This window comes from Lepidochelys kempii, chromosome 26 (assembly GCF_965140285.1).
Source record: "Lepidochelys kempii isolate rLepKem1 chromosome 26, rLepKem1.hap1, whole genome shotgun sequence".
Taxonomy (NCBI): domain Eukaryota; kingdom Metazoa; phylum Chordata; order Testudines; family Cheloniidae; genus Lepidochelys; species Lepidochelys kempii.
The window spans coordinates 4,339,535-4,363,278 of NC_136405.1; the positions used below are offsets into that span (position 1 = coordinate 4,339,535).

Sequence of the window (23,744 nt, forward strand, 5' to 3'; positions counted from 1 at the left end):
GCTAATTAATTCAGCCACCTGCAATTTTCACTCAGATGTGCTGCCTGTTTCTTTCCTTCTTTGACATATAACATTGTTTCAAAGGCTGCAGACAACAATACTGGCTCAACTCCTACTCCCCCTGCACAACTTCGCAATCCACCCCTCCACTACTCTCTCTCCTCATCTCTCTCTTGCTTCCTTCCCCTCCCTTCCTCTCTCCTTTGCTGCCATATCCATTTTCTAGATTCTTATCCAAAAATGCATCTGACGTTGAGTAATTTGTTTGGCTTTGTGGAAATAGAACCTTCGTGCTCCCTTTGATGCCTTCTGCAGAGTGACGTTCTCAGCATCTGTCCCACTCTCTTTGGCAGGTTTCATCTAAGCAGGAGAGGTTTGGCACTGACTGTTTCTGCTGGGCCAAGGCATCAGGTGATAAATATTGCAAGTTCTAGGAGACCCAGGAGTCTTGTCCTGATTTCTTTCCCCTGGCGCTGAAGGGACGGGAGAGAGAAACAAAAAGATAATTAGCTTGGAGTGTTCAGAGATGACATGGAAAAACTTGGTTCATTCCCTTTCAGCACAGAATGAAGTTTGGGTATGAACTATGTCAACTGCAAGCTTTTGGGAGTAGTGAACTTATCATCTTACTTGTCTTGTCAGTCTTTTGCTCCTATATAAATAATATATCATAATAACTATAGCTGGATTCACTTTCTCCACATTTGTGTAGGCCAGAGTTATTGTTATTTTGGTAGTGCCAACTAAATTTTGGGGTCCTTTGCACTGTGCAATATGCACACAAACAGTAGAAGACAGTTCTTGCCCTCAAGAGTTCACAATCTGAGCCCTAGTTCTGCAATGAGCTCCACACAGGCTGAGCCCTATACTGGTGCAGAAACATAATGACTGCCATGGGGGGAAGGGACTAGCTGCAGGGATCTGCCCACACAGAGATTAATGTAGGAGTAAGGCCTTAGTTTAGGATCAGAGGCAACAGGCCAGCGTGAGGAGGGGCAGAAAAGGATGGAGCAGCAGTGACAGAGGTGTGTTATTGAGTAGACTACCTGCATGCATTTATAGTTGTAAGGAGCAGATTAGCAGCTGTCATCACAGCTCGTCACCTGATGAGCCGGTTCTTGGGTTTCCGCCTATGCCGGTCTGTTTGAATTTCAGAAGAACCCAGAATCTCCACTGAGTTTCCCCTGGTTTCAAGAATGAAGCAAAACTTCACATTTTGTGCAATTTCTTTGCGCAACCATAAATTGACTCCAGGTTTTCTTGAAAATGGTCTAAGGTTCAACTGAAAGGTTTGTGGCTGGTCAGAAAGCTTTTGACCACCAATGTCTGAATGCCAGGAGTATCCCACACTAACTGAGTGTGGTTCTCGGACAGCCTCTGGTGACTGGCCCACACAGAGGTTGATGAGTCTGCTTCAGCTCTTGCTGACAAAAAGGAGCCTTTTAACTCAGGTAGCAGAGTTTAGGCTTTTAGATCCAGAGTTCTGGGGTTCAATCCCCACTGCCAACAACCCACTCATGCATGTCCCATTACAAAAGCAATTAAACTGAGAGACGACACTCAGCAAAACCCATAAACCCAGAAACATTTTGCTCAGTTTGGGATTCTCTGGCAAATATTTCATACTGTTACCATCAAAACTAGACTGCTAGTTACTTTCAGTTGTAGGAAATGCCTTCTTCTTTCTCTGCTGGGTCAGTGAGTGATATGTTACATTTGTCTATCTCACAAAGCGATGTAACATAAATAGTGTTTCATTAATAGCAGCTGTTAGTCATTATTGCCATCAGTACTAAGGCCTGCCATGGGAATTTAGGCAAAATTCTTTGGCAATGGTCTTGCCACAATGGTAAGTAACTTGGGTTGCTGCTGTTTTCCTGACAGAAGTATTTCTTTGGAAGCTACAGGAAGGTCAACAATGTTTTGGCTGAAGGTCAAGGGACACCTGCAATGATGGCTACAAACAGCCTAGAAGAACCCAACAGATCAAGGGTTGTTGCTGTTTGAAAGAGATAAAGTTATAACTACTTAATGTGCCTGGAAGTGAAATTAGAATGATCACATAATCTCATTAGCCTCTGACTACCAGTCCAGCATGGGAATATGAATCTTAATTGGTAATTTCCTATCAATACACCAAAGTTAGTGGGATTAGGGATAAGACTCTTAATACAACCTGGATTTTTGGAAGATGCTTCTGATTTTATTGTGATCAGGAAATACAGCCAGTGCAGAGATAAATGGCATAAGGAGAAGGTTCATTTATGATAGGAACAAGAACTTGAGTTTGCAAGGTATTGGAATATATAAACAGTCACACAAAAAATACACAGCCTGTGCAAAGAAAGCCCAAGAAATCAGCAGCACAGGTATATGGGAAATTAAAATGCATCATTGTTTCTTGCTTGGGTAGGTCTCTGGGGGAGTCTTTTGATTATACCACATTGCTTAAAATAATACCCCGGAAAATATGCCACAATACATATTACCTAACCCCCAAACAAAGTACTCCATAAATTGCAGGAATTGCATTAAGTATTATATTTTTACAGGTTGATTAAAGTTAAGTGCATGTTCAAGCAATTTGCTGAACAGGGATGCTTTGCTGAATTGGGACCTAAATACATATCCAAGCACTTAGAGGGATTTTCACCCCTCTTCCCCCTTCTAAGCAGAGAAACAAGAATTCTTACATTAATTTGAATCTCCTGTCACGCTAACAAATGAAGAGCGGCAGATATAATATCCCATCAACCCAATCCCAAAACACCAGCTGCTCGCTTTGTCAGGGTGACCCAAAGTAAACAACAGGGTGTTGGCTGGTGTATTTTTCCACTGATGAAGCATAAACTCAGGATTCCTCAGAATGCATTAGCCTTCTGGAACATTCTTCCGAGTGTGACTGCCTTGCAGCAGATATCCCATGCCCATCTTTGTCAGCAGTGAAAGGCAGAGCTTTGCCCCTTTCATGGGAGCAAAAATGTCTGTAATAATCAAATCTGCAATTCTTTCCTGTTGTGGAAGTACTTCCCATTCATTCCCTGTCTGTCAGCTCCAAGCTGCATTTTTCTCTTTATTATGTCAGCTATAACATGTAGCTCAACCTCTCCCGCAACCCTCTGCAAGCTTTTCTTGTTCCTAATTTCTTTCACTTCATTTTTTACTGCACTCATTCCCCCCTTGGCGAACATTTTCCTTGGGAATTGGCTGGATAGACGGGAATACCCTCTAGGACATGCCCCAGAGCACAGGTCTCAACCAGTGGGTCAGGAGCAGCTTCACTTGTTTTGAGACACATCATGTCCTGCATGTCCACACACGATTGTAAGAGGCTGTAAAGTATCTCCTTATTCCCCTATAGTGTCTACCACAACACAGGTAGCAACACAAGAGAGGAAACAGCTTCTGCAGGACTGCTATTCCCTCTCCCAGGCAGATGGGCAAAGAGTGAGCAGGGATTGCAGCCTTATCCCCAGTGACTGAGCAGCATGCTGAGGAACATGGTATGCACCAGGCATAGGGCTGGAGGGAAACTGGAAAGCAGCTTGTGACTGTCTGGGTCACAGTCTGCTTCCTGGGCCGATACTAGGGCAACTCAACTATGCACTGGCCCTTATACAAGGCTCATGGCAAAGCCACAGTCACAGTTTATCCTTTTATGGTTGTATGGGAGGCGTGGTCCCAAAAATGATGGGAAGTGAGTCCTGAAACTGTTTTCTTTTACAACATGCTGTCACAGTATGGGAGAGGTTCTGAATCACTATGCTAGGGTAGCCAGGGACAACCGGCCTACCTGACATTTGAAAAAAGTAAGGAAGAAGGTGTCTAAATAGGCACAGTGATTATACACAAAACTAACTATCTAGTTAAGCCAAAGAAAGTAGTGGAATCCCCTTCCCCCAAGTCACTTAAAATAAGAGGTAGAATTTAGTGTATTAGAAGTTATTTTCAAAAGTGACCTCGGCTTTTAGGAATCTACAGCCTAAATTTTTGAAGTATTTAAGCATTGCAAGTCCTAAATGATCTAGGAGTCTGTCTTTTTTAAAGTTACTTTTGAAAATGGGATTTAGCAGTCTACGTCACATAGGCTTTGCAACGCTGAGCAAAGCAACACATAAATACCTTTTCAAATATGGGTCCAAATCTGACTGACTTTCAATGAGACTTAGGCTCCTAAGTGTCTGAGTCACTTTTGAAAATGGGAGCCCTGGTCTACACTAGGACTTTAGGTCAAATTTAGCAGCGTTAAATCGATGTAAACCTGCACCCGTCCACACAATGAAGCCCTTTATTTCGACTTAAAGGGCTCTTAAAATCGATTTCCTTACTCCATCCCTGACAAGTGGATTAGCGCTTAAATCGACGTTGCCGGCTCGAATTTGGGGTACTGTGGACACAATTCGATGGTATTGGCCTCCGGGAGCTATCCCAGAGTGCTCCATTATGACCGCTCTGGACAGCACTCTCAACTCAGATGCACTGGCCAGGTAGACAGGAAAAGAACCGCAAACTTTTGAATCTCATTTCCTGTTTGGCCAGCGTGGCAAGCTGCAGGTGACCATGCAGAGCTCATCAGCACAGGTGACCATGATGGAGTCCCAGAATCGCAAAAGAGCTCCAGCATGGACCGAACGGGAGGTACGGGATCTGATCGCTGTTTGGGGAGAGGAATCCGTGCTATCAGAACTCCGTTCCAGTTTTTGAAATGCCAAAACCTTTGTCAAAATCTCCCAGGGCATGAAGGACAGAGGCCATAACAGGGACCCGAAGCAGTGCCGCGTGAAACTGAAGGAGCTGAGGCAAGCCTACCAGAAAACCAGAGAGGCGAACAGCCGCTCTGGGTCAGAGCCCCAAACATGCCGCTTCTATGATGAGCTGCATGCCATTTTAGGGGGTTCAGCCACCACTACCCCAGCCGTGTTGTTTGACTCCTTCAATGGAGATGGAGGCAATACGGAAGCAGGTTTTGGGGACAAAGAAGATGATAGCTCACAGCAAGCAAGCGGAGAAACCGGTTTTCCCGACAGCCAGGAACTGTTTCTCACCCTAGACCTGGAGCCAGTACCCCCCGAACCCACCCAAGGCTGCCTCCTGGACCCAGCAGGCGGAGAAGGGACCTCTGGTGAGTGTACCTTTTAAAATACTATACATGGTTTAAAAGCAAGCATGTGAAAGGATTACTTTGCCCTGGCATTTGCGGTTCTCCTAGATGTAGTCCTAAAGCCTTTGCAAAAGGTTTCTGGGGAGGGCAGCCTTATTGTGTCCTTCATGATAGGACACTTTACCACTCCAGGCCAGTAAAACGTACTCAGGAATCATTGTAGAACAAATCATTGCAGTGTATGTTTGCTGGCATTCAAACAACATCCATTCTTTATCTCTCTGTGTTATCCTCAGGAGAGTGAGATATAATTCATGGTCACCTGGTTGAAATAGAGTGCTTTTCTTCAGGGGACACTCAGAGGAGCCCATTCCTGCTGGGCTGTTTGCCTGTGGCTAAACAGAAATGTTCCCCGCTGTTAGCCACAGGGAGGGGGGAAGGTTGAGGGGGTAGTCACGCGGTGGGAGGAGGCAAAATGCGACCTTGTAACGAAAGCACATGTGCTATGTATGTAATGTTAACAGCAAGGTTTACCCTGAAAGAGTGTAGCCACTGTTTTATAAAATGTGTCTTTTTAAATACCGCTGTCCCTTTTTTTTTCTCCACCAGCTGCATGTGTTTCAATGATCACAGGATCTTCTCCTTCCCAGAGGCTAGTGAAGCTTAGAAAGAAAAAAAAACGCACTCGCGATGAAATGTTCTCCGAGCTCATGCTGTCCTCCCACACTGACAGAGCACAGACGAATGCGTGGAGGCAAATAATGTCAGAGTGCAGGAAAGCACAAAATGACCGGGAGGAGAGGTGGCGGGCTGAAGAGAGTAAGTGGCGGGCTGAAGACAGGGCTGAAGCTCAAATGTGGCGGCAGTGTGATGAGAGGAGGCAGGATTCAATGCTGAGGCTGCTGCAGGACCAAACCAGTATGCTCCAGTGTATGGTTGAGCTGCAGCAAAGGCAGCTGGAGCACAGACTGCCACTGCAGCACCTCTGTAACCAACCGCCCTCCTCCCCAAGTTCCATTGCCTCCACACCCAGACGCCCAAGAACGTGGTGGGGGGGCCTCCGGCCAACCAGCCACTCCACCACAGAGGATTGCCCCCAAAAAAGAAGGCTGTCATTCAATAAATTTTAAAGTTGTAAACTTTTAAAGTGCTGTGTGGCATTTTCCTTCCCTCCTCCACCACCCCTCCTGGGCTACCTTGGTAGTCATCCCCCTATTTGTGTGATGAATGAATAAAGAATGCATGAATGTGAAGCAACAATGACTTTATTGCCTCTGCAAGCGGTGATTGAAGGGAGGAGGGGCGGGTGGTTAGCTTACAGGGAAGTAGAGTGAACCACGGGGCGGGGGGTTTCATCAAGGAGAAACAAACAGAACTTTCACACCGTAGCCTGGCCAGTCATGAAACTGGTTTTCAAAGCTTCTCTGATGCGTACCGCGCCCTCCTGTGCTCTTCTAACCGCCCTGGTGTCTGGCTGCGCGTAACCAGCAGCCAGGCGATTTGCCTCAACCTCCCACCCCGCCATAAACGTCTCCCCCTTACTCTCACAGATATTGTGGAGCACACAGCAAGCAGTAATAACAGTGGGAATATTGGTTTCGCTGAGGTCTAAGCGAGTCAGTAAACTGCGCCAGCGTGCCTTTAAACATCCAAATGCACATTCTACCACCATTCTGCACTTGCTCAGCCTGTAGTTGAACAGCTCCTGACTACTGTCCAGGCTGCCTGTGTACGGCTTCATGAGCCATGGCATTAAGGGGTAGGCTGGGTCCCCAAGGATACATATAGGCATTTCAACATCCCCAACAGTTATTTTCTGGTCTGGGAAGAAAGTCCCTTCCTGCAGCTTTTGAAACAGACCAGAGTTCCTGAAGATGCGAGCATCATGCACCTTTCCCGGCCATCCCACGTTGATGTTGGTGAAACGCCCCTTGTGATCCACCAGAGCTTGCAGCACTATCGAAAAGTACCCCTTGCGGTTTATGTACTCGGCGGCTTGGTGCTCCGGTGCCAAGATAGGGATATGGGTTCTGTCTATAGCCCCACCACAGTTAGGGAATCCCATTGCAGCAAAGCCATCCACTATGACCTGCACATTTCCCAGGGTCACTACCCTTGATATCAGCAGATCTTTGATTGCGTGGGCTACTTGCATCACAGCAGCCCCCACAGTAGTTTTGCCCACTCCAAATTGATTCCCAACTGACCGGTAGCTGTCTGGCGTTGCAAGCTTCCACAGGGCTATCGCCACTCGCTTCTCAACTGTGAGGGCTGCTCTCATCTTGGTATTCATGCGCTTCAGGGCAGGGGAAAGCAAGTCACAAAGTTCCATGAAAGTGCCCTTACGCATGCGAAAGTTTCGCAGCCACTGGGAATCGTCCCAGACCTGCAACACTATGCGGTCCCACCAGTCTGTGCTTGTTTCCCGAGCCCAGAATCGGCGTTCCACAGCATGAACCTGCCCCATTAGCACCATCATGCATGCATTGGCAGGGCCCATGCTTTCAGAGAAATCTGTGTCCATGTCCTGATCACTCACGTGACCGCGCTGACGTCGCCTCCTCGCCCAGTATCGCTTTGCCAGGTTCTGGTGCTGCATATACTGCTGGATAATGCGTGTGGTGTTTAATGTGCTCCTAATTGCCAAAGTGAGCTGAGCGGCCTCCATGCTTGCCTTGGTATGGCATCCGCACAGAAAAAAGGCGCGGAACGATTGTCTGCCATTGCTCTGACGGAGGGAGTGGCGACTGACGACACGGCTTACAGGGTTGGCTTCAGGGAGCTAAAATCAACAAAGGGGGTGCCTGTACATCAAGGAGTATTTCAGGCAGGACTGCACGGAGGGTTCCAATAAGAAATGGTGCACCTAAGTTATCGTTCTTATTGGAACAAGGAGGTTAGCCTGGCCTCTGATTGATACATGGCTAGATTTACCTCGCTGCACCTTCTCTGTGAGTGACTGCAGTGTGATCTAGAGGAATGAGTCCCCTAGACAGGGGAGGAGGCAAATGAGTACAAAACAAATCTGGTCTATTTCTTGTTCTGACCCACTCCATCTATCTTTTACATCTTTGGCTGGCAGCAGACGGTGCAGAAGGACTGCATGCCATCCACATCTCATGGCTGCTCGGCAGAAGATGGTACAGTACGACTGCTAGCCATCTTCATCTCTTGCCTGCCTGGCAGAAGATGGTACAATACGACTGCTAGCAATCCTCATCTCTTGCCTGCCTGGCAGAAGATGGTACAGTACGACTGCTAGCAGTCCGTATCGCCTGCCCGCTCACCATAAGACGGTTCAATAGGACTGACTGCAGGACTAAAGAGAATGACCTGGTCAAGTCACTCCAAATTTAGTCCCTGCACCCATGTCTGCCCAGGCGCTCCCAGCCGACGTGGCCAGGAGCACCTCGGACATGACGATGACGGCTACCAGTCGTACTGTACCGTCTGCTGCCACAAGGCAAGGGGTTGCTGCTACTGTGTAGCAATGCCGTACCGCGTCTGCCAGCACCCAGGAGACATAGGGTGACGGTTACCTGAGCGGGCTCCATGCTTGCAGTGGTATGGCGCCTGCACAGGTAACTCAGGAAAAAAGGCGTGAAATGATTGTCTGCCCTTGCTTTCACGGAGGGAGGGAGGGAACGGGGGCCTGACGATATGTACCCAGAACCACCCGCGACAATGTTTTAGCCCCATCAGGCATTGGGATCTCAACCCAGAATTCCAATGGGCAGCGGAGACTGCGGGAACTGTGGGATAGCTACCCACAGTGCAACGCTCCGGAAGTCGACTCTAGCCTCGGTACTGTGGAAGCGCTCCGCCGAGTTAATGCACTTAATGCACTTAGAGCATTTTCTGTGGGGACACACACACTCGAATATATAAAACCGATTTCTAAAAAACCGACTTCTATAAATTCGACCTTATTCCGTAGTGTAGACATACCCTTAGGCTAGTATGTCATTTTGATGCCTTTGGAATTTTTACCTAAAAGAAAAATGTGAAAATATAAAAAAAATGATTTTTTTCCATTTTTGAAAATTAAATTGTACAAAACGAAATGTTTCCACTTTGAATTAGAAAAATTAAAACCAAAAAAATTACTGTGAGAAATCCCTTCCTGAGCAATCAAAATCGGCAATGAAACAAAACTAAACAAAAACCAGCCAAATAAATAATCTTGAACAAACAAAAACCAAGTGACAATAAAATGAAAAAACAACAAGAAGTTTCTATTTTTTGAGAACCAGAAACTTTCTAAAGAAATGTTTTTGTGAACACTTCTGGTTCTGTAAAACAGCCAAATATAACTGAAAAACATTTTCAGATTAAGATTTTTGACAATCTGTCTTTAGAACTGAATTGGACAAAACACTGGAGAATGAGCTGTGGGATTCAGTCCTGTACTGGGAATGGACTAGGTCATATAGTCATAAAAATGAAAGATGCCTCGGCCCATTTGATCATCGATTGTATCTTCCTGTTGGTGCATGATTAGGTACCACTGTATATTCTCTAGACATAGGTTGGGATTTTTAAAAGTGCTTTAGAGCCTGATCTTGCAACAAAGAATTCAGTCAAATTCATAGATTCATAAATTCAGTGGGATCTTAGGACTGGATGCACAAAGGGAGTTAGGCATTTTAATGCTGAGCATCAAAGTGCCCAATATTTAGAAACCTAGAAAATCACTGTGATTCATAAAGCCTGAGTGAGGCTGCTAGGCTCCCTATATAATGAATGGGGCGAGAAGGGCATCTTAGACAGCAATTCATAGAAGTCAGCACGCTAGAAAAGACGACGCCTAAGCTAGCCAATGGGAGATGCTGACAAAAGGGGTGTGTGCTAAGCACCACCCCTCTGTTATAAATAGGCACCTATCGCTGCTTGAGATTCTCAGCTATGAACCCTCGACTGGAGTTAGAGGCCTATGCCATTTTCACAGGAGGAGAAGGTGGTGGTGTCCACCTTATAGCTTTTAGCCCTGTAGTTAAAGTACTGTCCTGGGATTCAGAAGACCTAGGTCCATTTGTCTTCCCCACCCCCAAATTAGATGGGGAGAAAGTATTTGAACAGGGGGTCACCTATTCCTCAGGAGAGTGCTCTAACCACTGAGCCATGGGATATTGAGCTCCCTCAGTCTCTCCTGTTGAAGGTGTTCCACTGTACATAGATAGAGTGATTAGAACAGGGGAACTGGATCAGGCATCTCCAACCTCCCACGTAGGAGCCCTAACCACTGGACTACAGAGTCATTCTCACACTCTCTCCGCTGTGGATAAATACTTAAATAGTCATTGGGCCAGAGTGAAAGTGCCAAGGGAACTTGTACCCTGAAAACATAGACACAGAATGCATTTAGGCACCTTCTGGGTTCAGCAGCAGTTTTGTGGATCGCAATGGCCCTGAAACTGGAACTTAGGCTCCTAACTCCTTTGGTGCCTTCAGGCTTTTGCCACTAACTTCAGTAGATACAAGATTGGGACCTAAGTGACATAGGAGCACAAGTCTCTGACTTAGGCACTTTTAAAACCCCGCCCATTATCTAACACATTCTGACCCTAAATTGGTTAGTCTCTAAGGTGCCACAAGTACTCCTTTTCTTTTAGCGAATACAGATTAACACAGCTGCTGCTCTGAAACCTGTCCCTCTAGTGTCCATGGTGGTGTGGTACCACCATCAGCACCATGGACAGTGCATGAAATAGGAAAACACACAGGAACAAGAGGCAGCTATGGGAAACAAAAGCGGAGCAGAAAAGAGGAACAGATCTTGCTGATTAATCTCAGCATTTTGGAACAGAGTTTTAAAGGTATTTAGGTGCCTAAAGATGCAGCTAGGACTTGCTCAAGGTCACACACAAGGTCAGTGGCATTCTGGGGAAATAAACCAGCTCTTCTGATTGCCAGTCCAGTGCCTTAGCCACTGGACCATGCTGGCTATGTAAATAAGTTTCAGAACCTTTACAAAGATTCCCTTTAAGTTTGATTCTGAGAGTGGATGAATGAATGTTAAAGCAGATGGGGTACTATGTCTGGATCTATTTTTTCTTTCTTCCAGGGATTGCTGCAGATTTTTGGACAAGTCTAGCAGCTGTTTCTTTACGTTCACTGCAGTCTTGAAGATGTTAATACTCTGAACTTTATTCTGATTTTTTCATGAACAGTGACTTGAGCCCTAAAAGCAAAGAACTATCAATATTCATACAGTTATTTCTGCTCTATTCACCCTCAGGACCTCTCACAGGAGGAAGTTAAAACCACAGAAAACTACAAATGCTTCCTATTCAGGAAGGCTGGGGCTTTAATCTGATCTAGCCCTTCTCAGGCTCTTATACAGTGCCCAACACCATAGTATCTGGGCTCCTGAACGTGTCCCTGCCACTTAATTTCTTCATGCCAGGCATATCCTGCTGTCTAATTAAATGTATCATTTTCTCTTCTGAGTAACATTTCAGTGATAAATGGAATCCTTGGCCTCACAGAACAGGCTATTTTGTGTGTAGATATTTGAGTCAGTTTGCAAAACAAGCTCGCTGTGCTGCAGATATATTCTCCTGGTTATTATAATACAGCTCATCAAGAAAGAGAGTAGTCCACGTCACACAGGACGAAACACCAGGGATGTCTAGACAAGAGGCTCATCGGCAAGTAGGAGCTCAAGAATGGTTCCTAACTTGTGTTTAAATGGGGCAGATTGCAGCCACCCTGGAGGTGCTACCTGCAAGACAGCAGGCCCATAGTACAATGTACTATCTTGATCGCAGCAGCAGACAGTACATTTGTGATGAAGCATGGCATACTGGGACTTGGCATGTTAAATAAAGCATTCATCAGCCACACCGTAGAACGGTGCACTCTGCATGAGGCCCCCGGGTTGCAGCATGAACAATCTTCCATTACGCTAGCTTTTCTGATATGGACTACAGCTTAGCTAAACACCAAGCTCCTAAATGAGAGTGGAGAACTCTGCTTTGCTATTTGTAAGAGACGAGAATGTCTTTTAGTAGCATCACTGACAGAGGAGGAGCGTGGCCTAGTCGTTTAAGCAAGTGTCTGTGAACTAGAACGCCATTACGTTGGGAATAGAATGCTGAACATGCTTTCTTGGAGTATGTTACGCAGCAACTATTGTATCACATTCCAGACAGGGTGTAGTCTCTCATTAAAAATAGAAAACAAAGCAGAGACTCAAGGCAGAATGAAACATGTAGTTTGTAGTACATAGCTACAGCTAGTTTAAAAACAGGGGAGGAAGGTTGTGATTTTTTTTTCTGAAATCTCAAACTTCAACCAAATTTTGAAATTTGAAACATTTTGACCAATAATGTAGGTGAGCAAAAAAGAGACAGGTTTCAGAGTAACAGCCGTGTTAGTCTGTATTCGCAAAAAGAAAAGGAGGACTTGTGGCACCTTAGAGACTAACCAATTTATTAGAGCATAAGCTTTCGTGAGCTACAGCTCACTTCTTCAGATGCATCTGAAGAAGTGAGCTGTAGCTCACGAAAGCTTATGCTCTAATAAATTGGTTAGTCTCTAAGGTGCCACAAGTCCTCCTTTTCTTTTTGAAAAAAGAGACAGTTTATGAAAATTTAACAAATATCCCCCTCCCCTTTTTAATTTAGAAATTTTAAAACCTGACATTGCATCAAAGTTTCCAAAATTCAAAAAAATTCTGAGCACCTTTATTTAAAGCGGTTTTCTTTAATACACTTCTCCTGTTGAAAAACTCTTGAGGTTCCCTGTATTATTACACATCTTGGCCATGGATTTGCAATGGGCCATTGGGCAAATCATTTTGCCTTTCTGTGCTTCCGTTGTCTTAGCTGTAAAAGAGGAATCTTTATATTTCCTACCAATACAGCCATATTGGAAGGCTTTATAAGTCAATCTTTGTAAAACGCTTTTATTTTTACTCATTCATTCATTATTTGCATTGGGTTAGCACTTCAGAGCCCCAGTCATGTACCAAGACCCCATGGTGTTAGGTGCTGTACAAAACACCCAACAAAAAAGACAGTCCCTGCCCTGCAGAGTTTACAGTTTAAATTAGGAGTGGGCAAACTTTTTGGCCCTAGGGCCACATTGGGTACAGAAATTGTATGGAAGGCCAAGTAGGGAAAGCTGGGGGAGGCTATGCCTCCCCAAACAGCAAGGCATGGCCTGGCCCCTGCCTCCTATCCAATCCCCTGAACCCACACCCCTGACTGCCCCCCAGGACTCCTGTATCCTATCCAAACACCCCTGCTCTCTGCCCCCTGACCATCCCCATGGGACACTTGTCCCCTATCCAATCCCCCCGCTTCTCACCCCCTGACCACCCCCGGGACCCCCTACCCCCTATCTAACCCTCCCTGCTCTCCCCACCCCACATTACCTATGTGGTGTGGGAAAGGGGGTGCTCAGTCCTTTCCCTGTGCATTTCCCCTGCTCGTTTGGCTGCTCTTCATAGAATATGAAGGTTGGAAGGGACCTCAGGAGGTCATCTAGTCCAACCCCCTGCTCAAAGCAGGACCAATCCCCAACTAAATCATCCCAGCCAGGGCTTTGTCAAGCCTGACCTTAAAAATATCTAAGGAAGGAGATTCCACCACCCCCCTAGGTAACGCATTCCAGTGTTTTACCACCCTCCTAGTGAAAAAGTTTTTCCTAATATCCAACCTAAACCTCCGCCACTGCAACTTGAGACCACTACTCCTCGTTCTATCATCAGCTACCACTAAGAACAGTCTAGATCCATCCTCTTTGGAACCCCCTTTCAGGTAGTTGAAAGCAGCTATCAAATTCCCCCTCCTTCTTCTCTTCTGCAGACTAAACAATCCCAGTTCCCTCAGCCTCTCCTCATAAGTCATGTGTTCCAGTCCCCTAATCATTTTTGTTGCCCTCCACTGGACATTTTTCAATTTTTCCACATCCTTCTTGTATGTGGGGACCAAAACTGGACATAGTACTCCAGATGAGGCCTCACCAATGTCGAATAGAGGGGAACGATCACGTCCCTCGATCTGCTGGCAATGCCCCTACTTATACATCCCAAAATGCCATTGGCCTTCTTGGCAACAAGGGCACACTGTTGACTCATATCCAGCTTCTCATCCACTGTAACCACTAGGTCCTTTTCTGCAGAACTGCTGCTGAGCCATTTGGTCCCTAGTCTGTAGCGGTGCATCCTATCCAAACACCAAATCTCCTCCTGGCAGTCGGGCAGGGCTCGCTCCCTGTCTGGGCTTGGCTGCTGGGGACAGGGGCCAAGCATGCTGGGGTGGAGGGGGGCCCTGGCTTGCTCTACCCCGTCCCCAGCAGCAGGGCCCAGGCCCCTTAACCGCCCCCTCTGCAACCCCACTGCTCCTTGCCCCCCCCCAGAACTCCTCTGCTCCCTGGAGCACCAGGTCTGGCGGCCCTATAGCCGTGCCACCTGGCCGGAGCTGCAGCCACTCTGCTCAAGCACTGGGGGAACTGTGACTGCGAGTGAGTCAGGGAGGGAGGGGAGCTGAAGGGGAGGGGCCAGGGGCAAGCCTCCACCCCACTCATCACACTGCCAGGGAGTTGGGCTGTCTCTTCCGCAAGCCTATCCTGATCCCACTCCCCGGCAGGAGCTCAGGGGCCAGAGGGAAGGGTCCTGCGGGCCGGATGTGGCCCGCAGGCCACAGTTTGCCCCCCTCTGGTCTAAATGCAAAGAGACCGTTAACATTTCATAAAATCATCAGTGTGGTATCTGGGTGTACATTACATGACTTAAATTGGGTCCAAATAATAATAGCCTCCCCACACACACACACAGCTTGTAAGCCAGGACACAGAATGCTTTGAGTCTTGACTATGGAAAACACTAAAGAAGTGCACAGACAACAGCATTTAATCCTGTGTAGCAAGCCAGGTCAAGGTCTACAACCTACTTAAAAGTCCCACACAGGTCTTATGATAGCCCTCTCAGTAAGGCTGAATTTCACCCAGTATTACTACCTTCTATCTCACAGTCAGTAGCCCAGCTTTCTGGTCTGGTTCTAAAGAGTTAAAAACGTATCTAGGAAAAGTTGGGTGGATCTAGTCTGCACAGACTCTGACACTATCTGGAGCGGCTTGATTCAGGAGGCTGCACTTAATTAAAACTGCAAAATGGAACAGTTAGCTGAAGCTGAAAATTTCCTCCCGCCTCAGTTGAGCATGACGGGTGTTTTCTAATCTCTATTTATCTTATTGTCAATCAATTAAAACAATTCTCAAAATTCTATTTTGATGGGTCCATTTGGAAACCACTTAGATAACAATAGAATCATTTAACTTTTCTTTTGTGGAGCTTAAATTGCCTGGGGCATTTTTATTCTGCTTTCCATTATTAAAAAGGATTTGGGTTCTGATCTCAGACCTGGCAGGCTCTTGGCACGCTACCACGCAGGGGGATCCAATCTCAGCTACCAAGGCTGGTAAGGTTACAGAGACAGCAGAAGGAAGCAACTTCCGACACACCGCTAGAGCATAGGTTTGGTAGGTTGAGGGAGCACACAGGGCAAACCCTCCCAGGCCAGAAGAAAGCTACTATGATATGGAGTTGTTGTGGTCTGGAAATAGCAAGGACAATGGAATGGATCCAGACAGACCTTTTCCTCTTTTAGAAGAGAGCTGGTTAGTTCACAGGTTTGGTACACACCTAGAAGAAAAGGAGTACTTGTGGCACCTTAGAGACTAACCAATTTATTTGAACATAAGCTTTCGTGAGCTACAGCTCACTTCATTGGATGCTGTAGCTCATGGAAGCTTATGCTCAAATAAATTGGTTAGTCTCTAAGGTGCCACAAGTACTCCTTTTCTTTTTGCGAATACAGACTAACACGGCTGCTACTCTGAAACCTTTCACAGCTAGGTTATCAGTTTAAATCCAACTCAACTTGGTAAAGGCTGAACAGTGCTTAGTCTGTCAGCAGTGCTAGAAGAGTTCAGGGCATTAAATAATGTCCTTTTCTACTAGTCAACTGAGTTGCATATAACTGAATTCAGCACTGGTGAGAGGTGCCATATTGCTAGTCCTGGCTGCATGCCTTTATCTTTAACAGGGGTACCAGCTTCCCCTAACACATCAGTCTGTCTCTCTCTTGTCATTGAAGGACCATCTCTAGGGCCCAGAGGGGAGTTCAGTCACCAAGGCCTATTCAATCCTTGGCCTCTCTGTTTAGACCTAACAAGCCTGACAATCAGGATGGGGTTGCTGAGTTTTATTTTTAATGTAGACATCGGTCTTCTAGCCCATTGCATTCAGACCACTGAACAGACTGCAACAACCTTTACTCGCTGCTGATCACAGCGGTATTCAAAGCAGTGTCTCAGAGATGCCTGGTTCTTTATTCCATCCGCTGGCACCTGAGGCATCCAGCTCCCCCTTAACATGTGATTTACTGATGGTAAATAAACTGTGGTAATAGCCGACATTAGCAATGGCCCTTCCCTATGCTCCAGGTCACCCATTCTAGCTGAACACAGCAGTCATTGGTTAGTGTAAGTTTGAAGCATTATAAGTAAATCAGGAATCTCGTTGAATACCCCTGGTCAGCACAGACAGCTGAGATTATTCTGTCACAGTGGTTTATTAAAGTAGCAGTAAGCTCTGAATTGGGAGTTTACCTCCTTATTTCTACATCTGACTCTTTAGTAATGGGGAAGGAGTTTCCTGAACCTGCTGAAATTCTGAGCATGCTCCAGTTAGATAGGAGAGCTCCGCAACACAGTGTACGAAACTAAAGCAGGGTTGCCCCATCTTTACCCAAAGAAGTGGTCACACTGGAAGTTTGCTACAAGGATCACACCTGCTCTGACCCTGAGTGTCCTCAGGTCATATGAAAGGGGGTCAATTTTTCCATCATGCACATGATTTGACCTCTTACATGTATACCATGTTCCAGTTTGCATCGACGGTGGCCAATGATGAAAGGGGGAAAGATGGTAGCCCTGCTGCTCTTTAGGAATGATAGGGACAAGCACACAGTAAGATCTCTGCTCAGAGGAGGATGGAGCATTGCAAAATTTACAAAGGTACCTAAGTGATTTTGGTTGCCCAAACTGAGATGCCTTAAAATCTGCCTGATTTTCAGCATTATCTGAGATTGGCCCTTTTAAGGTGTCTCCAACCAGAACCCAAAATCACCTGATCCAGTTGAAAATCTCAGTCTGAGACCTCTCCTCTACAGATTGCATGTCTATTAAAAATAAGAGTGCCTGAAAGCCATAGCATTGATCCCCTTGGACTGAAAGGAAAACCACCCAGGAGTGAAGTATATATTGAAAGACAGTAAAAAGCCAAAACAAATAGTAACTTTAAGCCAATAGTACTGTTTATTTGAATTTCAAAATGTTGCACTTTTCTTTTCAGAAATTTTGAAAGCTCAAAGTTGTGCAAGAATCAAAAAATGTTGACCAGCTGTACAGTGAATACATGGTGCAGGAAGGTATCTATGAATACAGCTGGGCAGTTTACACAATACATCATTGCAGTATCCTACATGTATTATGATGCCTTTGAATGTTTCTGCAGTTAATTACTTTGTGGTGTAAATGGCAAGTGTTTTCTTTCAGAGGTACATGAATACAGGTTCACCCTTTCCCTTCCTCTGCCTGGAAGCCTAGTTTTTCCAGTATAAAGCAAATCAAATCTTCTAGCAAAAATGGTGACATTTCATGCTTACCCAAAAATCAAAAAAAAGGGAAACTCAGTCAGCACATATATTTATTACAAAAGCACCCAGACTCATAACCAGGATCAGAGCCCTGCTTTATTAGGAGCCGTATACACACACACACACACCACAAGAGACAGTCCCAGCCCCAAGACTTACAAGTCTGCATAAATGGGGAACTGAGGCAGAGAGAGATTCAGTGGCTTGGCCGACCTCACACAGTAAGTCCGTTTCAGAACCAGAAATGGAATGTGTATCTCCAGAGTGCCAGCCCAATGCCTTAACCACAAAATCATCCATATTCCCCATATAAACCTACATAACACAAACAAACAATCAGTTTCACAGGAATCTAAAGATCAGCTATGGAGATAAATTTCATGGGCCAAATTTGCATCTTCCTTACTGAACACACACCCATGGGGTGAACTAAGCATAATGGGACCCTGTTCCACTAATGGGATTCATAGGTGCTACCACAAATACAAACAGTAACACCATTCACAGTCAGGAATAATCCCACTGAAGTCAGAGTTTCACCAATGTAAAAACTGAACCAGCCCAAAGTTAGGTCCAGCACAGCGAATCCTGGTCTCAATGAAGTCCATGGCAAAACTCCCACTGACTTCAATCAGATCAGCACTTCACCCAGGGAGCTGTACTGTGCTATCTATGCAGCCTCAACTATTAGACTGAACATTGACTGAGAGCAGACTTTATCCTAGCATCTTCCCTGTAACTGACATTCACTCTGGGCCTGATGCTGCTTTCCTATACCAAGGTGTAAGTCAGGAGTAATGATGGAAATTGATGGAATTAGACCATTTTAAAATTGGTCTGAGTAGAAGAATCAGGCGTGGGTATATTTGAAAAATTTAGTATAAAATGCATTACAGAATGTTGCATAATATATGAGCTAGCCAGTAGATGGGTTTTTTTTAATTCCCATCAATATAGAAGAGCATAGAGATTTAAAAGAAAAAAAATATGGACTGCTCAATGCATGGAAACTATAATAAATGATGATTCAAATGAAAATAGATTCTTAGGTGACTCCAGTTCCCTAATGCAATACAATAAAATATCCAACTTCTCAGCCAGTGTAAATCAGCATTGCTACATTGACATCAATAAAGCTATGCTGATCTACGCAAATTGACGAGCTCTCTCCCCCACACCAAAATTAATTCCTTTAAAAAAAAAAAAAAAAAGGAGAGACACACACACACACATTTGGAAAGTTTGCCACAGTTTGTGTGTGTTAGCTCAAGACAACTTTCTGAAACTCAGATAAAGAAAAACATTCAAATGAGGAAAGGATGAGTAATTGACGATCATAACTGTGATTATAAGGTATAATTACAATTAGCTGCACAAGACTGTTAATCATAAAAATAATTACATGCCAGCTTTCTTCCTACAAAAAACAAAACACAACCATAATTAAGTGGCCCAGAAGGGCGACAAAAACACATTTCAGACTGACAGAGGTGTTGTTTATGGGGGGTTATGGCTAGGGGTAATGCTTAGCATTGCTGCTCAAAACCTCTTGAAATGAGGAGAGGGTACGTAGTGTTATTAGCACTAATAACTGGCTGTTCAAGTTAACTGAGCTAATTTTAACACCATTAAAAAAAAGAAAAAAATCCCAGGGATATGGCATCTATGTTTCCAATCTTTGCAAGGCTGAATCTGTTATTATTCCTATTGTAATAGGATTCAGAGCAAGCCAGTTCCCAAGCCACATTTTCTCTAGCTATCATCATAAAACAAGACAAGAGGAGAACGCCACCTGATTTTGAGTAAAAAGAAAAGGAGGACTTGTGGCACCTTAGAGGCTAACAAATTTATCTGAGCATAAGCTTTCGTGAGCTACAGCTCACTTCATTGGATGCAACTGTAGCTCACGAAAGCTTATGTGCAAATAAATTTGTTAGTCTCTAAGGTGCCACAAAGTACTCCTTTTCTTTTTGCAAATACAAACTAACACGGCTGCTACTCTGAAACCTGATTTTGAGTAGACAACCAAAGAGCTTTGAGGTCTAGTTGAAAAGACACAGGTCTAGGAGTCTGAACAGCTGCATTCTATCCTATTCTAGGCCACACCACTGATCTACTGCGTGAACTTGGGCAATTTACTTCTTCTCTGCCTCATTTTCCCCTATCTACAGAAAGATAACAATAGAGAGAGAATGGAGTATAAAGTGGGTATGAAATGCTACCAAATGGTAATATTTCACATCAATTTTGCACAGGTTTTAAAGGACAACACAAGTTGTGAGGCCATGGAGTATTGGATTTGTTATAAATATATCTAATAATAATTTTAGATTTATAAAAAATATATAGTTGGTCAAATTCTGCTCAGTTCCATTCATGCAGTCCCATTGAAATCAATGGAGTTGCAGTGGCATCACTGAGAACAATATGGGGTTCATTGTGTGTCCCTCTTTGGTTTCTAAGGCTCTGCTCCAGCAGAGCACTTGCACAATTTTAAATATGTGAGGGGTTCCATTGAGGTCCCGAAGTCTACTCACATGCTTCAAGTTACTCATGCTAAAATGCTTTACTGGATCAAGGCCTGAATGGTTAAACTGCATCTTCCCACTAAGATAATCATCATATCTGGCCACGGCAGTGGCTTTCATCGTAATCCTTTTCTACTTTGGGCTTGCCTATTTGCTCCACCTGCAGTTGGGTGAATTTGATGCTTCAGCCTCATGAGGAGGTCTGCGTGCCACAGGGCATCCGTGGACCATTCACTGTCTAGCACGCACACCATGAATCATAAAAGCTCTCTCTTTAGGCAGTAAGGGTGACAAGCTCCTGTAATTTATCTCAAATGAAAGGAGCTGGATTATCTGAGTGGGCCAGAAAATGCTGTCCATTAATTCTCCAAGATAGCTTCTGAACCCTCCTGGGTCACAGTTCCAGTCCACCCATCTCATACACTAAGGGCGGTTGTTTTTTGGTTCATGCTGTTACACTGCAGACCCAACTTAGACTCCTAAGATTACATGGGTCTAAAAATCTGTCTTCACATCACGAGCCAGTTTACACCATGTGAATCCTTTCATTAAAGCGGGGGGGGGGGGGAGGAGGAGGAAAGGGGGGAGAAATCATGCTCATGTTAAAATTTCCTTTTCCTGCAGGTCTTTGGTTTGCTTAAATTGTGTTTTGTTTTGTTCAGGAAGCAGCACTGAGCGCAGAACTCAGGACTGGTGCGAACTAGGGAACCTTTTCTTCCCCTGAGCAAATTTTTGGAATAGTCAGGAAACCTGAAAGAAAGGGCCAAATTCTTTTGCAGGTATAAATTGGAGTAGCTCCGTTAAGTCAATAGAGCTGTACCAATTTACACCGGCAGGTAATGTGGACCTGTATTACAGTGATCCCACTAGGAAATTGGATGTGCAGATTGATAGCTTCAGAACTTGCCACATTTTTCAAAGCCTTGTCTCTTTTGCTTTTGACTATCAGGTTAGAAAAAGGCTTTTTTTTTTTTTAAAACAGTGATGGATAATTAACCTTTGGAACAACTTGCTTAGCAATATGGTGGCTTCTCTATCAGTTGGAGTCTTTCTTTTAAAAGAAAAAGCTATAGTTCAAACAGAATATGGGCTAGATGTAGGAATCACTGGGTAAAATTTCATTGTCTGGGGTATGCAGGAAATCAGACTAGATGATAATGGTCCCTTCTAGTCTTCAAAATCTACAAAGCATGTGGCAAAGCCCAAATACGTTACTATGATCGGAGCTGTAAATTGAATGATCTCCAGCATGATTTGAAACCCCAGCTCTCAGCTGTACAAACTTCCACCACTTGGAGGAACCCTGTTAACTAGTAGCAGTAGTAGGCTTTTATCCCTTCGATGAATGAGCCACTGTAGGGAGGCAACACCTGCTTTGCAGGCATAAATCCACCTTTGATGCGAAGCATTAATAACCCTTCCCAAAGAATATCACTGGTGAGCCATGACGAGCTGTAGCTGTGAGATCTTCACAGTACAGCAATTTGCATGGGAGCTGGCTTGCTAGATTTCAGTAAATTGCTGGAGTGACTTCATACCTCTGCAAATCATTAAAGAAGGCCAAGTCTCTCCAGGAGCTGCTTAGATAAATTCCCTTGAGTAGCAAAATGTTTTTTGTTTTTTATTTCCCCTCAGCTCCATTTGTAACGTCAACACTATGATTTTTTAATTATCTGTTTGAAACAGATTTAAACCTGAAGCCCAGGAAGGAACCTGGCCAGAATAGGGAATAAAGATCCCCTTGGGGATTGCTTGGCAGGTCTGATCTGAATTCTTATACAAGAGGCATTAGAAAGGAGCCAAAATGAAAGACACTAAATATTGCAACCCCTTTGCTCCCCTGGACAGCCATCTGGCCCTCCCATCCCAGCTAAGCACACACTGCATCTGGTGCTCATACAGAGTGGACTGAAAGTCAAGAGCGTTCTCTCCCACACACTGTAAGAAGGCATTCGTGAGTCTGGGGAAGGCTGTCCCCCATATACTGTGGGAGGGAGCTCTCCCTATGGTACCAGGTTAGGGGCTCATGAACTAAAGGGAATCATCTAAAAATGAGGACACAAAGAATATGGTGGTTGATAGGGTGCCTAGACCTTGACATTCACTGCCCCATGGAACTTACCTTTGTGGTGGTATCTGAGGTCCTCAGAATCCATAACAACAATGAGTGATTAGATAGACAGGGCACAGTGAGACCAGGATTCCCCCTGCAACTCCTTAGTAACCACACATTGCACCAAATGGGATCCCCCACACTTGATCAGGCCCACTTTTCTGGTTCCACCTCCCTGCCATTCCTCCCCATTTGTGGAGCAAGCACTGCCTTCTACTCCCGCACACATATGGGACCCACAGACCTCCTCCTGCCCCTCAACTTTCTCACACTTGCAGGGGATGTAGGGGAATATCAACTTTGACCCTTGCCACTCTTCCCCCCAAGCCTGGGACAAATCCACTTTGCTGTTTAATGTTCTTCATTTCCCATTACAACTGATCTCCTCAGATGAAAGAGGGGAGCCTGGACTGCTTCAGTCTATACCGCCTTCAAGGGACCGTTAATCCCCAGCCTTCAGTGCCTAATATTACCAGGGGTGGCTGAACAACCAAGCACACCAGTGCTCCACTTCTCAGTCTTCCCCTCTGCAGGCTGCAGTGAAAGCCCCTGGCACTGGGGACAAGTACTTGGGGTTGGGATGCATCGGTACCTGGACAGGAAGTGCCCATCAGCCATTGACTCTTGTCTGGGGGTGGTTTACATGACCCCCCTCCCCTACACTGAAGGAGAAACTTAGAGGTCCTGAAGCCTCAGGGAAATTTCAGAGAAATTCATGCAAACTGAAATACATGGCATTCACTCAGGTCTGTACTTCGTTATACTGATGTGGCAGTGACCCCTTTGTCTAGAGAAGAGCTCACAGGGATCCTTCAGGATGAAAAGATGCTCTAGCCATATAAAATGAGATTTGCAATACTCTCTGGGTTGCCAAATTAAAAAAAAAAAAAAATTAATAACTTTAGCCATCTCATTTGCCTGCATTAGTCTCAGCTTTTGCCTTTATAGCACCAGGCATGAAGAATATAGGGGATTTGAAAAATTAACCAGCATAATGAGAGTTGATTATTAATGCTTAGAGCTAAGAGAGGGAAAAAAAAGAGCCAAAAATAAGGGTAATCTCTCATTTCCCAAAAGTGAGATAACCGAATTATTGCCATAGTTAACAGATGCACCAAAGGAATTGAATAAATACCACCTATTAGCTTTTTGGGGACCTGATATTTTAACTTCTACTGGCACACCTCTGGAATTTTCTAGAAGAGTTCTGAGGAAAGGGTGGTACCAAAAACTCTGTGCCTCTGACTATGGGCAAGTCACTTAGGAGCAGATTTTCCAAAGCATTCAGAATCTAAAAATCACACCCAGATTTTCAGGAGAGCCCAGCTCACATA

The 23,744-nt window shown here is 44.9% G+C and overlaps 1 long non-coding RNA gene across 1 annotated transcript in view; it reads right to left on the reverse strand.

The window, feature by feature from the left end:
• Positions 1–264: 264 nt before the first annotated feature.
• Positions 265–23,744, reverse strand: part of LOC140903467 (uncharacterized) — a 60,881-nt gene continuing 37,401 nt past the window's right edge. The window contains exon 5 of the long non-coding RNA XR_012156250.1: positions 265–473. This is a non-coding gene — a long non-coding RNA (uncharacterized LOC140903467). The remainder of the gene's footprint in view (positions 474–23,744) is intronic.